Here is a 16,808-nt window from a genome sequence, read left to right as displayed (position 1 = left end):
TTTCTTCTTAACTTTTGCCTCTAATACCCGATCACCTTCCGTAAATCCTTTAGATCTATCGGCTCAGCTAGAAGCCTCCATTTAGCTGCGGACCAGTGTGGGGTATGGCCCCCAAACATGGGCCGTACCATCGAGGTGGCCTAGCCACAAGATCAAGGCGTGCACGGCGCTGCTCGGCGTGCACCGCAAGACATTGTATAGTACCAAATAGGATACTTACCTTGTAACCCTACCTCCTCCAGAGTATATAAGGAGAGGTAGGGGTCCCCTAGCGGATAGGCTACATCAAGCTACTTGGTCATCTAGATCAATACAATACACCAAAGACACATGACGTAGGGTATTACGTCGATCAGACGGCCCGAACCTGTCTAAATCACTATCTCTACGCCTTATGTCACCATCCGGTTCCTAATTACGCGCACACCCACCGACAAATCTACCATCATGGGATACCCCTCGGTGGACTGCCGATGATATTCTATCGATAGTTGGCGCGCCAGGTAGGGGTGTGCGCTTGATCCATGGTGAGCCAGATGGACCTCAATTCAACAGCGCATTCTCATCATCAATTTTGTGGAGATCCATGCCAATCCATGACAACGATTCATCGCTGCTACACCAACCCCTGTGATAGCAGATCCGATCTTAGAACCACCTCCAAGGTCATCTTCACCAACAACTCACTAACCGCCAGGTGTTCGCCATCAACGCTGACCAGATAACGCCATACGTCACCGATCAGATGCTCCGTCCAAAGCTAAGTCACACTTTAATATTCTTCTAAATATTCTTTGATCTTTGTATATCGCTATAATGTTTCTCTGAACTGTTTTCTCCATATTTGCTCTCCAAACAATTTTTTGAACCCTCAAACAGTCACGTTGATGCTCGGATGCCTCCAGAGATGGCCCTATCTCTGGCTCCTCCCTACACGTGCTACGGGCTCCGTGCTCTGCGTTATGGGTGGTCGGAAGTGGCTCCTTGGTCATGCCTATTCCTCCTACACTTGCACGGGCTCTGCGCTCGACGTTATGGACTATGGGCTAGCTAGGGCTGGAGACTCAGCTACCACTAACTGTTCGGACAGTTTATATTAAATATAAATACATCTTCGCTCCTACTGATCGCCAAGCTACATACGCTATTTTTTCTCTGAAGTTCATATATTTTTTACATCATGTACTACCCATTCTACATGTTTGTATTGTAGGATCATCGTCCAGGTGATCAGACCACCTGGTGCTCAGACTTCTCCACCGATCAACTGGTTGGACCACTTGGTTCATGGACTCCATCGCCGACCAGTTGATCGGACTGTTCACTGTTCATGCTTCATCGCTAGCTACGCCAGTTACTCCTTGGCCCTCGGATTCTTCGTGCTTGAGGACTAAGTGGGCATACTTCACCACATGGATGTCATCAGCTATGTCGGTGCTCAGACCTCGCCGCCTACGCCGGGCACTCCTCAGTGCTTGGACCTCGCCACCTACGCCAAGGACTCCTCGGTGCTCGGACATCACCGCCTACGCCGGGGACTCCTTGGTGCTCGGTCATCACCAATGACGCCAGGGACTCCTCGCTCCTCGGTGCTCGGACATCGCCAGCGATGCTGGGGACTCCTCGCTCCTCGGTGCTCTGACATCGCTAGCGACACCAGGGACTCCTCACTCCTCGGTGCTCGGACATCGCCGCCTACATCGAGGACTCCTCGCTCCTCGGTGCTCGGACATCACCACCTACGCTGGGGACTCCTCGCTCCTTTGTGTTTGGTCATCGCCAACAATGTCGAGGACTCCTTGCTCCTCGGTGCTCGGTCATCGCCAGCAACGCCGGGGACTCCTTGCTCCTCGGTGCTTGTCATCGCCAGCGACGTCAGGGACTCCTCGCTCCTCGGTGCTCGGACATCGCTGCCTACACCGGGGACTCCTCACTCCTTGGTGCTTGGACATTGCCGCCTATGCCGTCATCGCCAGTGACACCAAGGACTCCTCGCTCCTCGGTGCTCGGTCATCGCCAGTGACACCAGGGACTCCTCACTCCTCAGCGCTCGGTCATCACCGCCTATGTAAGGGACTCCTTGCTCCTTGATGCTCGGTCATCGCCACCTACACCAGGGACTCCTCGCTCCTTGCTCCTCAGCGCTTGGTCATCGCTGCCTATGCTAGGGACTCCTCGCTCCTCGATGCTCGGATCATCGCTAGTGACACCAGGGACTCCTCGCACCTCGGTGCTCGGTCATCGCCCGCCTACACCGGGGTCTCCTCGCTCCTCGCTCCTCAACACTCGGTCATCGCCACCTATGCCGGGGACTCCTCACTCCTCACTCCTTGGTGCTCGGTCATCGTCGCCTATGCCAGGGACTCCTCACTCCTTGCTCCTTGGTGCTTGTCATCACCAGCGACGCCAGGGATTCCTTGCTCCTCGGGCTCGGTCATCAACCGCCTATGCTGGGGACTCCTCGCTCCTCGCTCCTCGATGCTCAGTCATCGCCACCTACGCCAGGGACTCCTCGCTCCTTCCTCCTCGGTGCTCGGTCATCATCGCCTATGCCGGGACTCCTCGCTCCTTGCTCCTCGGTGCTCGGTCATCGCTAGCGACGCCTAGGATTCCTCGCTCCTCGGTGCTCGGTCATCGCTGCCTACACCGGGGACTCCCTCGCTCCTTGCTCCTCGATGCTCGGTTATCGCCACCTACGCTGGGGACTCCTCACTCCTCACTCCTCGGTGCTCTATCATCGCTGCCTATGTCGGGGACTCCTTGCTCCTCGATGCTCGGTCATCGCCACCTACGCTAGGGACTCCTCGCCCCTCGCTCCTCGGTGCTCGGTCATCATTGCCTACACCGAGGACTCCTCGCTCATCGCTCCTCGGTGCTCGGTCATCGCCAGCGATGCCAGGGACTCCTCGCTCCTCGGTGCTCAGTCATCACTGCCTATGCCGGGGACTCCTTGCTCCTCGCTCCTCGGCGCTTGATCATCGCTAGCTACACCGGGGACTCCCTAGGTGATCGGACATCGCCGGCTACGCCGGGGACTCCTCAGTGCTTGGACCTTGCTATGTCTCGTCGGTGTGCTATCAAGCTACTCCATGCTGTTCGGATCATGGTGCTGATCTTGGGCAGCATGTCTGGGGTCTTGATACGTGCATGTCAGACAACATCAGCAAGCTTTCAGACTTCTTTGACCCTGCTACAAGATTTGTTCTTCATCTTCCAGTAGGCTCAGGGACTAAGTGGGCATACTTCACCTTGTGGTGAATGTGCTTGTTCTCATCTCGAGGCTACGCCCAGGGACTAGCTGCCTGCTCGGCTGGGTCTTCTACTTTATGACCCTGACACCACATGACTATGTCACCTACTGTCAGTCTCAGGGACTAGCTATGGGGGTATGACCCCCAAGACATGGGCTGCACCATCGAAGGTGGCCTAGCCCACAAGATCAAGGCGTGCATGGCGCTGCTTGGCGTGCAGCGCAAGACATTGTATAGTACCAAATAGGATACTTACCTTGTAACCCTACCTCCTCCAGAGTATATAAGGAGAGGTAGGGGTCTCCTAGCGGATAGGCTACATCAAGCTACTTGGTCATCTAGATCAATACAATACACCAAAGATATAGGACATAGGGTATTACATCGATCAGATGGCCTGCAGCTGTTTAAATCGCTGTCTCTGTGCCTTGTGTCACCATCCGGTTCCTAATTACGCGCACCTCCACCGACAAATCTACCATCATGGGATACCCCTCGGTGGACTGCCGATGATATTCTATCGACAACCATGCAGCGGGATTCGTCAATGCCAGGGGCACCATTTCGATAGTTCGCTTGTATGACATCCCAAACCATGTCAAAGAAGTTGCTCTTCATGGCGTTCGTCATGGCGCTGCCATGGCACTGGCTGCTGCACAAGTTCACTCCGGCCATGATCTTCGGATTCTTCCCCATGGAGCTCTAGCCACCGGATACCCTGAAGATTATGAGTGCCTGGTCGAGGATTTCTCTGACACCGCTAACTCTATAGTCCCAACCTTCCAGTCCAATGATATAGTGAATAAAGTGTTTTCTGGTCTATAGCTTGTAATAAGTGACATCAAGCAAACAATTCCATCGTCTCCAATGATTTTCCTTTTACTTCATGCACCATTTTATTCGTGTTTGCCTTGCTCCTGTGAGAGACACGTATCGTATCGGCTTTTACCCTTCTGAGTTTATCTTCACACTAGAAGCGATACCTTTCTGGTATCGGTTATTAGAACTGACAGCTGAGCAAATTGGCTATCAAGTATTACTCCAAATGTTAGGGTAATATTCCTTTAAATATTCCCCATTCGATTGCTCTGCTGAATTCCTCTTCTCCTCTCAGTGTTTCCAAAAATGTAAATATTACCAGGCGCACAACATTGGATCCGATAAGGTTTCTCCAGATTAGCAACCATACCGGCTATCTCGCTTTTGGCTGTCAAGGGTAATCCATCCCTAGCTTTCTCTGGAGTCTCATTGCCATTAACTGTCATAAGTACATCTTCAAGAGCATCCCTAGATCAGCCGAAGAAGTCAAACAGATTAAGGGAGCTGATGCTATTCGTCTTAGAAATTTTGAGAGCGACCCATGACGTTCCAGACTTGAAATCTGCATGTTAACGCGTATCTTGTGAAGAATCGATCATACTCTCCGTTATTTAATTACGCTTCTTTTTTCGGCTAAAGGGCCGATTTGATACAGCTGATCCTAGACTTCTAATCCAATCAAGTCTAAAAACATGGCTTTTATTAAGAGAACCCTTCGATTTCCTGCCTTCAGTTGCTCAACGCCGAATTCCCATCGGCATTAGTGAAGTGGCGCTTCACCTTCCATTAATTGTGGTTGCCTTTTGCACGTCCCGAGGCGTCCGCCTCTTTGCTTTAGGTCTTCAAATTCTAGCCGGTAGCTTTGGCCTCGAACACATCTCCACTCGCAACTGTTCCTTTGCTTTTCTCCGCCTATTGAAACCCTATAGCAGTTTTCCTTCTCCCTTTTGTAGACCCAATCATCCCTCATGGCCGGTGAAGACAACCGAGGCAAGCGCGTGGCAGAGGAAATCCCAGAGGAGAACATGCCGATGAACCAGCGTCTCTGATGCATGAGGTGAGATTGACTTTTTTTGTTTATGATGATGACCAGTTCTGACTTGCCTACAGGTTTGTTGTGAATGATAACCTCTGTCCTCTTCCTAGGCCCAGTGGGCCTTCTAACGCCACATCTTCTATGTCGACCTTGTCGTTGGATTCTTGCGACTGCTACAATGGCGACGACGCTCGGCGCTACCTTCATGAGTGGAGGATGGCTCAGAATCGTTATTCTGAGGTGACTTGGGAGAACGGCCAACTAGAGATTCACCTTGGGGTCTCTTAGGCTGCCCTTCACGTGGCTGAGGAGGAGGCCAGCGCTGTCCAAGCACGGCTGGCTGAGTCTGACACCATGGTGGCGGGTAAGATAAATTCCAAGAACGCCTCATTCCGATTTCCATTATCTTTATCTTCATAATCCTTTGTTCCTGTGACTGTCAGCCCTGATGGTGAAATTAGAGTCTCTCCAACTGGTGGCAAATGTAGCCATGGACACCATCAATGCGTGGGGTTCCCCTATCAATGCTCATCTCCAAGACGTCCCGGTCCACGTTTGGGAGATCGCCCTCCACGGCATTCGTCATGGTGTGGTGGTGGCGCTGACCACGGCATAAGTCCAAACTAGGTACGAGCTCCATGCCATGGAGACTGGTTTCCCAATGGGCGATGGCCCTGAGGAGCATGAGGACCTACTCGAAGAATTCATCATGGCAGCGAAGGCCATAGTAGACATCACATCCGCTCAGGATGTGGTGAATAAGGTCTTTGATTAGTCTATACTTAGGGTAATCTAATGAACAAAGACTCCGGTTCTTTCATGTATGCACCTCATTGCAATGCCCTTGTGTATGACTATTTTTTTCTTTTTGTTTTTGCTCTATAGGCGATACATATCGTATCGACTTTTATTGTCTTTGAAGATTTTCATTTTTTGAACTAGAGACAATACCCTCCTGGTACTGGCTATTAGAGCCGAGAACAAATCGGCTATCTAGTGTTGATCAAATGTTAGGATAACACCCCGCTGAACTTTTCATATCAAAGGTCAAACGATTAATCAACCTAGGTCAAGCATCCTTTTAAGCGAAACAGAACTTCTTTAAGAAATCCATTAACTCTGAATCGCGCTTGCACTTTGACTCAACATTCATATACGTCAGCCTAAATCTATCTCCAAGACTCAATGTTTATTTTTCCTTTAATCCAATGGCCGACGTGAAGCCATGACTTTTCTACTAAAACAAACTCTCAGAGCCGATCGCTTGCATCGGCTGTTGGCTTTCATTGCTGATCTTAATAAAGCCTTCTTCCCATGACTTGCTAGAAAAACATTCGAAGTCTCCTAGTTCCCAAAAGACTGGATTGGCTGTTGTGATGCTCATAGACTCATTAGCACAAACTAGTTCGACACTATCTCCATGCCATTGAATCAAACACTAATGCATGGTCAATGGCATACAACAGTTCGCATGAATCCAATCACGACCAAGGAGCAAACTATACAACCCTTTTCCATCGATGACGAAAAATATTGTGAGCAGAGTCTTGATTCTGATTGTTAGTTCAACGTTTATTGGCCCCTGGGTCTTAGACGTATTACCTCCAAAGTCTTTAAGCATCATGTTAGTCTCCATCAGATCTTCTAGTCCTTTGCCAAGTTTACAAAAAGTAGTGTAAGGCATAAGATTGACAGAAGCACATCTGTCCACCAACATCTTGTTCATCGACTTCCCATCAACAAGACCTTTCATATATAAAGCTTTTAAGTGCCGATGTTTGACTAGTTTGTCAAATATTACTTGCTGTACAACTGTTAACTTGGCAACTATTTCCTCATACTCCGATTCATTGAAATTTAAATAAACTTCTTGATTTGCCGGACCTCTGAATTCTGATGGCAACAGAAAAGCCATTTGGATATTAGGCAATGGTTGCTTTCTATCGGCTGTTAGCTTGGTACGCCATACTTGAGGTTTACCAGATGCCTGAGCCTGTTCCATCTCTTTATTCCTTAGGCGCTGCACCCTTCTCTTCTGGCTCCTTGTTAAACCTCCTGGACACCATTAGCCTTCTTGCCAAACATACTTTCTTTCATTGCCTTCTTCATAATCCGCCCAGTCTTGGTGAATAACTCTTTTCCCAAGCCAATCATGAATACTTTTATTTTTTAAGCGTTGATCTATGTTATTATGATGATATGCATTTTGAGCATGGATAGACCGCGCGGTTGGTTTGAGACTTTCTATACTCTCGATATTGATTGCTACATTTTGGACAATCATGTCTGGTAGGAAACTTCAAACCTTCATTCTAGCAATGTCTGAAGAAAGAACAATTCTAATGTAATTCGGCTTGTTTCCTTTCATACCTCTCTTCTTTCAGTTGATGCTAGTACGCTTGATCCCTTAACCAACGCTGATAATTCTTTTCTTTCTGCCATTGCCACTTATTCAACAGAATCTGAGATGTAACCCGTGGCTTTGTCATCTCTGCTTTTGATGTCTCTCCCTGCTCGTATTGGCTCTTTTGCTTGGCACAACGTCTCCTAATCTCTCTATACTCGTCAGCTGATATTTGCATCTTGGGATCGACTGCTCTAGCTTATTTTGATTTGGCTGATGTTAGGACCTTAGTTTTTCCTTTGAATAGCCTAGCATCAACCATGTTTAGATCTCCTAGGAAAGGATTATTGTCAACTTTTATTTTTCAAGGCATATCAAATTTGAGCCTCCCCTACTGAATAGACCTCTGTATATGCTGCCAAAAAATTCTGCATTCATTGGTGGAATGAGAAGTATCATTACGGAACTTGTAGAATTTCTGATTCTTTAATTGATTAGGGGGCAACATGACATGACCATCGGGCAACTTGATCTGCCCTTTCTCAAGTAAGAAATTGAAGAGCTTGTCTGATTTGATGACATTAAAGTCATAGCTCTCCCCAACTCCTCTTCCCCAAGGATTTGGCACCATTACTATCTCCTTGCCCCAATTCCATTTAGCTGCAGCAACCTCTTCTTCTTCATCTTCATAGCCATCATCGATTGAGTATGGATCATAAGCTTTGGCTACTATGGTACTCTTCTGAAACTGGGTATCTCTGTGCATACTCTGGAATTGGCTATTGAGTGCTGCTACTCGTTGAGCCAATTGACCCAAGTTGTTAAATTCTTGTCCTAGCAGCTTTTCTTTTCACATCGGCAATATTCCTTGAACAACTAAAGTAGCTAGTTGATCATCTGCCAAGTTTAAGGAGAAGCACAAGTTCCTGATTTCTCGAAACCTCTGAAGAAATTCAATGCCTGATTCATTAGTCTTCTATCTTATAGTTGTTAGATCGGTAATCTTCTTTTCTCTAGTCCCAGTGTAAAAATATGTATGAAATTTCTTCTCTAGGTCAGCCCAATTAGCAATGGAATTGACTGGCAATGATGAAAACCAAGTGAAGGCTATCCCTGATAAGGACAAGGAGAAGAAATGAACTCGATGGGCATCCTCAATTGATGCTTCACCCAATTGTGTAAGATACCAACTGACATGTTCTATCATGCTTGTACTGTCTTGGCCAGTAAACTTAGCAAACTCTGGGAGCCTGTAATTTGTGGGAAGAGCAACCAAATCATACCATTTTAGATATGGGCATTTGTACAAAAAGGTCAGCCCTTTTGGCTTTAGACTGAACTGATTCTTCATCATCTCAGTCACCCTCAGCAGTAATTCATCAGCTTACGAATTTAGATTTCTTTGCACCTGCTGACCCAACTATGGATTGAAATCCCGTGTGCCTTGGTATCCTAGATTTGACATCATGTGAAGGGTGTTATAATCCGTGCCATAGTGATACCCTTGTGGAATCTCGATCTGCTAGGCCCTTTGCTGGCTTGCTGCTTGAAATCTGATTGTAGACATAAGGATCTATATCTCTACGGATCCTTTGAATTGATGGTGCTATTTTTTGAGCCAATGATGGTATGCGGCCTGATATACCAAAATTGATCACCTGGTTCTGACCTTGCCCCGTCGGCTGTTGCACATGCTGTACTGATGGTCTAGGATTGTACTATATCTAATTTGCAGTAGTTCCTTGAGCCTATTCAGATGAACCCTAAACTGTCTGGACATCACTATTACCAGCTGGTGCTGCTTCTTGATGGCTGGTACCTACTTGATTAGTCCCTTGGGTCGATGAATCTAGAATGTTGTAATAAGATGGTCTACCTTGACCAACTGGAAATCCATGAATCGCCTCTCTCATAGCGTCGTGGAATATGTCCACGAAAGCTTCGTTATGGCTTGATATGGCATCATGAACAGATTTGTCTACAACTTCCTTAAAGAAACGACTATCTTCATCTTCAGTTGTATCTGTTTGACCGTGTAGTAGAACTCTTGGTAGTGGAAATTCTAAACAATTGTGTTGTCACGTGTTTTGGTGTAGGACAACAAATATTTGTTCTGAAACTCTTCTATAGCTTTGCTGATGATACCCTTATCCCCATCAGGTAGATCTTTATAATGCAGCATAAGGATGTCGTTATTGTTGTGAACCGCCATGACGATTGTGGGGTCCCATTGGGCGTGCCAGAAACATGTGTCGACACAGAATTTTCGTCCCGTGCCAAGGACACATGTAGCAAGTAGGAAGGGTCTGCTCGATGGAGCTGTAGCTCTGCCTAGCTTCAGCGTAGGGATGGTCGATCATTCGCATTCCTCCCGAGACGTGCCAGTCAATTTGACCTTATAATTGACAAGGAGAGAAAGCTTATCAGTAATTTATGGCGGAACTTGCCGGTGTTGCCAGACAGTCTTGAATGTGTGGCTTTGAGAGCCGATATGAAAGGAGATCGACTAAATAGTCGATTCTAGCATATTCATGAGAATAAATTGGTTAAAGCTCATTGGGTTGTATAAGAAGAATCGGTTATTATTCAAGATAAATGTCGTTATTTGAGCAGATATTAATCAGTGCCAATAAGATGTTAACAATGATTGGTTTATGCTGAGCCAATAATTACAAGCAACCGAATGATCAATGCTAATAATTACAAGCAACCGAATAATTACAAGCAGACATTAATCAGTGCCAATAATATGTGGATTGCTTGCTTATTGCATTTAATGTTTATCTCCCAATTTGTACATTTGATTGGTTCTATGTAGAAGAAGAAGACAACAACAAAGGTTACCAAGAGAGGTGTTCAGAAGGCACATCCTAAGATGCAACCTGGTGTTTTCACAAGGTCATAGAAGAATCGTCCAGTTGATGTTACTGCAGTGACTAATCAAGCTGAAATCTACAATCAGCCTACAGAGGAAGGTTAAATGACTACATTTATATAACAAATTGAACTCAAATTGTAGAACCAGCATTCCAAAGTACTATTAGTAATTCTATATTGCATTGTAGCTGATGCAGGCGAGCAAAATGGCTGCCTGACTGGAGATGAGCATATACAATCTGAGTTGAACCTCTCTGAAGCTGCCACAATGAATGATGTCAATGAAAATGGAGAAATAGAGGGTGCCAACATTCCTAAAGGTGTGTCATGCTCTTGGTATTTGTTCTTCGCATGTTTAGCTTGTCCTGATGGTTCAGCAAGTGCATAGTACCATAGAAGAATCACAAGTCGAGCTTGTCTTTGCAGTCAAATTGTGCATGCTTTGCTTCTATACATGAGCATCAGTTCAAGTTATAGTTATTTTCTGCTCAAGTCAACCTGGTAATGCTAGGCTCAATTAGTCAAATATATTAGGATATTTATTAGGGTTGGTTGATACTTGTCGACATAGAATTTTCATCCCATGCTGAGGACATACGTAGCAAGCCGGAAGGGTCTGCTCGATGGAGCTATAGATCCGCCTAGCTTCAGCGTAGGGATGGTCGATCCTACACACTCCTCCCGAGACATGCCAGTCAATTTGACCCTATAATTGACAAAGACAGAAAGCTTATCAGTAATTAAGGGCAAAGCTTGCCGGTGTTGCCAAACAGTCCCGAATGTGCGGCTCTAAGAGCCGATATGAAAGTAGATCGACTAAATAGTCGATTCTAGCATATTCATGAGAATAAATAGGTTAAAGCTCATTGGGTTGTATAAGAAGAATCGGTTATCATTCAAGATAAATGTCGTTATTTGAGCAAATATTAATCAATGGCAATAAGATGTCAACAATAATTGGTTTATGTTGAGCCAATGATTACAAGCAAACGAACCCCTTTTTTATATAAAGAAACAATTCAACACCATTTAACCATTTAATAAAGATAAATCTAATGAACATGTTAGATGTCATCTATCGCTATGACCAGTGGGGCATGAGGCAGAATTATGCAGGCCGTAGAAATAACAATAGACTCAATGACCCTAACTCTTTACTAATATCAGTGGGGCATGAGGTAGAATCATGCAGGCCATAATACAATAATAAGATTATGGGGCTAACACATCTTTCAACCTATCTTTACTTCAACGGTCTCGTGATGCAAACTGCTCATGAAAGCACTCGATATCAGCTAAAATAGTCAATTTAGGCATAGCGCACAGTTAAAGTCATGCCTTATCAGGAATAGATCTACTGAATAACGATCCCCACTTCATGGTGCTAATAGTGGGGTGTGAGGCAGAATCATATAGGCCGTGATAACAGGTCATGGAACGGTTTTCGCTAGGCAATAAATCTACTCAAGACGCAACATGCTTTTACCACACGCTATGCACGATCAAGATTGATGTAAAGCAGCCGATAAAACATAACTCATTATTTATTGTATAGATTAGATCAGTTTTAGATTAACAAACGATGGGCTAAACAGGATATAAGGCTGATCTAGATCAATCCCAATCGAGCAGAGTGATATTGCTGTAATTTAGATGAATAATGAAAGCAATAAGCAATATCGGTAACTTAATGAATCTACCAAAGACTGCCATTCTAAGGTAGAGCCGATAACTTGACCTTGATCTAGTTCATGCAGTGGGGGTCGACCGGATCGATGCAACCATACTTGAACTAGGCAAGAATCGATAACTAACTTATACCAGAGTCACAGTGGAGGTCGATCGGATTGATGCAGCCATACGAATAGAGGTACAAGCCATGATAGTACTTACAACAAGCAGTGGAGGTCGACCAGATCGATGCAGGCGTACTTGCTGAAGAACTCGCTGAGATCTACTCTACTCCTACTCCTAAGGGGTGGCCGAAGCCAAAAAAGTAAATGACTTGTATATTGGATTGATTGTTGTCCCTTACAATAGCCGGGGTTTGGTATTTATACCCAGAGTCTAAACATGAATCCTACTCGAGCACGATTCGTTACAATTTTCCGACATAAAAGAAAACATTCCTAATTTAAGATAACTTGGACCCTAATCTTTTCCCTTTTGTAGAGTCCATCATGTTTCGTCCTAGCGCTGATCGTAGCCTTTGTCATTATCTGCCAGCGCTGCCTGAAGAAAGACGATTCCGGTGCTGCATTCAAATCAGCTAATTCCGATCTACATGCAATTGCTTCCTTGATGACATGATCTTAGGAGCTTTTAAGTCTCTGCGAGACTCCTTCCAAATTTTCATGTAAACAATACTCCAATGCTTAAGATAACTCATGGATAGACAATTTAGTCACCAGTGCATGACTAAAATTCTGTACTTCATACATTGTTCATAATAAAATGAAAAATGGCTCAGTCTTGAACACAAGTTTTGATATTATTGTTAAATCAACAACTTTAATTTTCATAAGTTGATAGGATTATATTTAACTAGTATCTATTACTACTTGTGTTTCTGCATTACTGAGTGGTGAATTTCTTGAATCAGAGTTCATAAGTTTATGCTTATCCTTTGTAGATGACCCATTTGATGAGGAGGACTGGATGAGGGGACCTAATATTGGGAGAGAACTTGATTCAATGAATCGCTCAAGGAGAGGCAAACTTCCTTTGGTTATTGAACCGGGGAAGAAAAGACCAAACTCAGTGGTGATTGCTGCAAAATTTGCAACTGGGTGCAACATTGCAGTAAGGAACCATGTTATGATATTTCCACATTGGAAGGAGTACAAGAAACATCCTAAGATCATCAAGGGGTACATAGACAGAGTTGGTGTAAGTGTTCAAACTTGCCTCTTTCCACTGTTTATTTCCAACACTAACATTTGGCAATGTTGTTTACTATTACCAGACAAAGTTTCATACAGATGTAAAGGCAGCACCTATGAAAAAAACATGTGTGGCTATGACGAAGAAAGCTATTCGCCAGCAATGCTACAAGCTCAAAAAGAGGTATTTTGATGCTTTGCCACTACATCTAGTGCCCAAAACATCTCCTGTGACCTCAATGACTGATGAGCAATGGGATAAACTTGTGGAACACTAGAAAAATGAGCAAAAAATGGTAAGTTCATCCAACTATTCCCCATCTCATCATGTTGATGTCATATGTGCTTAACAATAGAACTGTATTGCTATAGGTGACTTGTGAGAAGAACAGAGAGAATAGAAGCAAAGTGCAGTTCCATCAGACCACTGGTTCTCACAGCTATGAAATGCAGATTGTAAATTTGGTGAGTACAACTCACTAGCACTTTTCACTAGAACATGCTGTTTGAGCTTCAATTGCAAGATATTGTATATGAACTAACTTTAAGTTGAATGCCAAGTATTGTCATTTGTTTGTCAGGTCTTTTCTTCTCTCCATATTTAAGAGACTTTGTATGTAGCTATGCCACATAGATTAGTAATAGTTGACAAAAATCTGCTGCTGGTTGCTTGGTTTTCAAAATTATGTCACAACATACTAAACTTGGGGCTATAAAATTAGCTATGGCACTTTCACTAGAACATGCTATAACTTTAGTTTGTTTACTGCCTTTTATCTATGTTAGAAATACATAGAATCAACAATAGTATTTTAAAGTGCCCTTTTTTATTCATTTTCAGGCGGACAAGTATAAAAATGAACCACCAAATGCACTGGAACTATTAAAAGAGATGCACTATAGCAAAAAGAAAGGGTTTGCTCCTGCAGTTCAATCTCTTATTGTAAGTAAAATCATTCTTAGTTCATAACCAGATGATACATTAGGTTCACATGTCATGATCATTGAGCTATCTATGTCTCCTCCACTGCTAGGTTGAAGTGGAGGAGAAGCTAAATGAACCTATAGATGATGGTCTTGAACTAAAGGATGCGACGGATGTGGTCTCTGAGGCTCTTGTTTAGAAAACTATGAAGAACAGATTTCTTGTAAATGTGGGGCCTAGAAGCAAAGGTACTTGTGTCAGTGAGCATGACCTAGAAGAGGAACTGGTGGTGGAGAAACAAACATCAAGTGATCTTTGGGAGGTTATCAAGACTCAACAACAGCAAATGGAAGAAATGATGAAGAAATTCTAGGAATCAGAAACAACGAGGGTTAAGCAAGAAGAGGAATTGAAGAAAAGGCAAGCTGACACTGATGCACTGATCAAGACTTTGATGTCCATGATTCTAGGATGTCAAGCAAAACAGTAAGGTTGTCTTGGGTTATCGGCTGGCGCACCGATGCTGTTGGATGCTTCTTTTGGTGATGGATGCATTTTGGCAAGTTGTCTTCCTACAATGTTAGTCTATGAACAGGTGGATGCATGGTCTTTTGTTTGAACTGATGCATGATCTTCGACCTGTGTAGTTCTATGAACCAATGCATGTTCTATGAACTGATGAACTGATGTAAGGTCTGATGCATGTCCTAGCCTATGGTGTGCCAAACTTCTTATATAACTGATAGTTACTATGTTGGCATATATTTAGATGTATCTGCGAATCTGTGATGATGTGACCTCTATATCTATTTATATGCGATGGCATATTATATGAATCTATGATGATCTATGGTGATCTGTGACTATCTAAATGGTGTGAATTTAAGTTTGAATTTACTATCAATTTAAATTTGAATTTGATGCAATTTAAATTTGAAGTTGGTGCAATTTAAATTTGAATGTCTGCTGATTTGTGATGGCCCACAATGAGCCAATTCTATTGTGCAATTGGGCTAGCCCAATAGTTCCTACTACAATATGGGCCTAACTAAAACTAAAAAACTACACAACACATGGGCCTCATGAACAATGGGCCACAAACAGCCTACTGATGACGTGGCAACATAGCAACCACGTGTAACATAATCATGACGGTTCATTTCATCACTATTGCCTTTTGCTATTATTGCTGACCAGTTCATCCATGACAAATAAAAAAGCCAACCTATGATGGTCCATTTTGGTTCAATAAATGTATGACATGGGATACATGACGTTTTTCGCGATCGTCATCATGAGTTAACTGTGATACATTTTCGCATGTTTGTGACCAAAGTAAACCGTCATGTATAAGGGGATTTTTGTAGTGAAAGAACATGCGGAATCAAAGTACTGTGTGAAGTGTAAATCCTCTAGGTTCCTAGAGGTAGACTTTGGTGATGGTCAGAAGAGGCAGCTCGCAATCCCCGTGAAGATCCTACTTGTGATTCTAAAGTTTATTTGCATTTATGATTGTGAAGTTTATTTGCATCTGTGATGTGGTCGATATATCTATATGAACTGCCTGTGATGCATATTGTGAACTATCTATGATGGATGTGATGTTTATTTGAATGTAGTACGTGGCTGTGACCGAACCAAATAAATTGGTTATATGTGGCAGCATTGTCGAGTGTTACACTCAACAAAAGGGCTATTTGCCGAGTGCCATGAAAAATACACTCGGCAAAGCAGACACGTGGCAAAAATCTATGCATTCTGGGGCTAAAATGGTTTTTTTACCGAGTGTCTACGTTGTGACACTCGGCAAAAAAGGCATGTTTGCCGAGTGTCAGTGCATGGACACTCGGCAAAGAGACCAAAAGCTAGGTCTGGAATGGCCAGTCTTTGCCGAGTGTCCGGGATGTGACACTCGGCAAACATGGATTATTTGCCGAGTGTCTAGGCCGGGACACTCGACAAACATGCATTATTTGCTGAGTGTCAGGGCTCGAGCACTTGGCAAACAAGGTCATGTTTGCCGAGTGCCGAGACTGTTAGACACTCGGCAAACACGCCGTAACCATCTCCACGCTGTCACGTTACTTTTTTTGCCGAGCGTTGGTTTCAGCACTCGGTAACGTCTTTGCCGAGTGCTCAATAAAAAACACTCGGCAAATAAACTGTTGCCGTCACTGTGTACGTCGTGTGACGTTTGCCGAGTGTAACACTCGGCAAAGGCTTTGCCGAGTGTTTTTTAGGCTTCGCTGTGTGCCTTCAACACACGGCAAAGATCCTGTTTTCGGTAGTGACTATCTTAAATATCAGTTTTGGAACTATTGAAGTGCAAGTGAAGTGTTTTACCTTTCCTACTAGCTTAAGCTTTGAATGGTTAGTGCATGCAAACTCAATATAATGGTACTCGGGCTAGGGCCTTTAGTTCGAAGCTTGGCCGGCACCATTAAGAAAATTAACTATGCCTGACTTCTATTTCCTGAGGAACCTGCATACAAGGGAGAGTGTTGAAGTATAAATGAATTACCCACCATCCTTCCTTACTAGATTAAGCTTTTAGGCTGAACTGGCAACTCCATGCAACTCAATAGGAACCCGTAGTATGCATGCTTGAATGATAGCAATTGTAGGGATGGCAATCCAATATCTGGGTTTGGGTGCCCCTAGTTGTCACACCCAA

At 44.3% G+C, this 16,808-nt stretch overlaps 1 pseudogene; it reads left to right on the top strand.

Annotated features, from left to right (window-relative positions):
• Nucleotides 1–5,460: 5,460 nt before the first annotated feature.
• Nucleotides 5,461–14,624, top strand: LOC136533689 (uncharacterized; annotated as a pseudogene).
• The last annotated feature ends 2,184 nt before the right edge of the window (nt 14,625–16,808 follow it).

The sequence above is a fragment of the Miscanthus floridulus genome, unplaced genomic scaffold, assembly GCF_019320115.1.
Source record: "Miscanthus floridulus cultivar M001 unplaced genomic scaffold, ASM1932011v1 os_1096, whole genome shotgun sequence".
NCBI lineage: Eukaryota > Viridiplantae > Streptophyta > Magnoliopsida > Poales > Poaceae > Miscanthus > Miscanthus floridulus.
The sequence above is the reverse complement of the archived record's forward strand: the minus strand, read 5'-3'. Positions and strand labels throughout refer to the sequence as shown.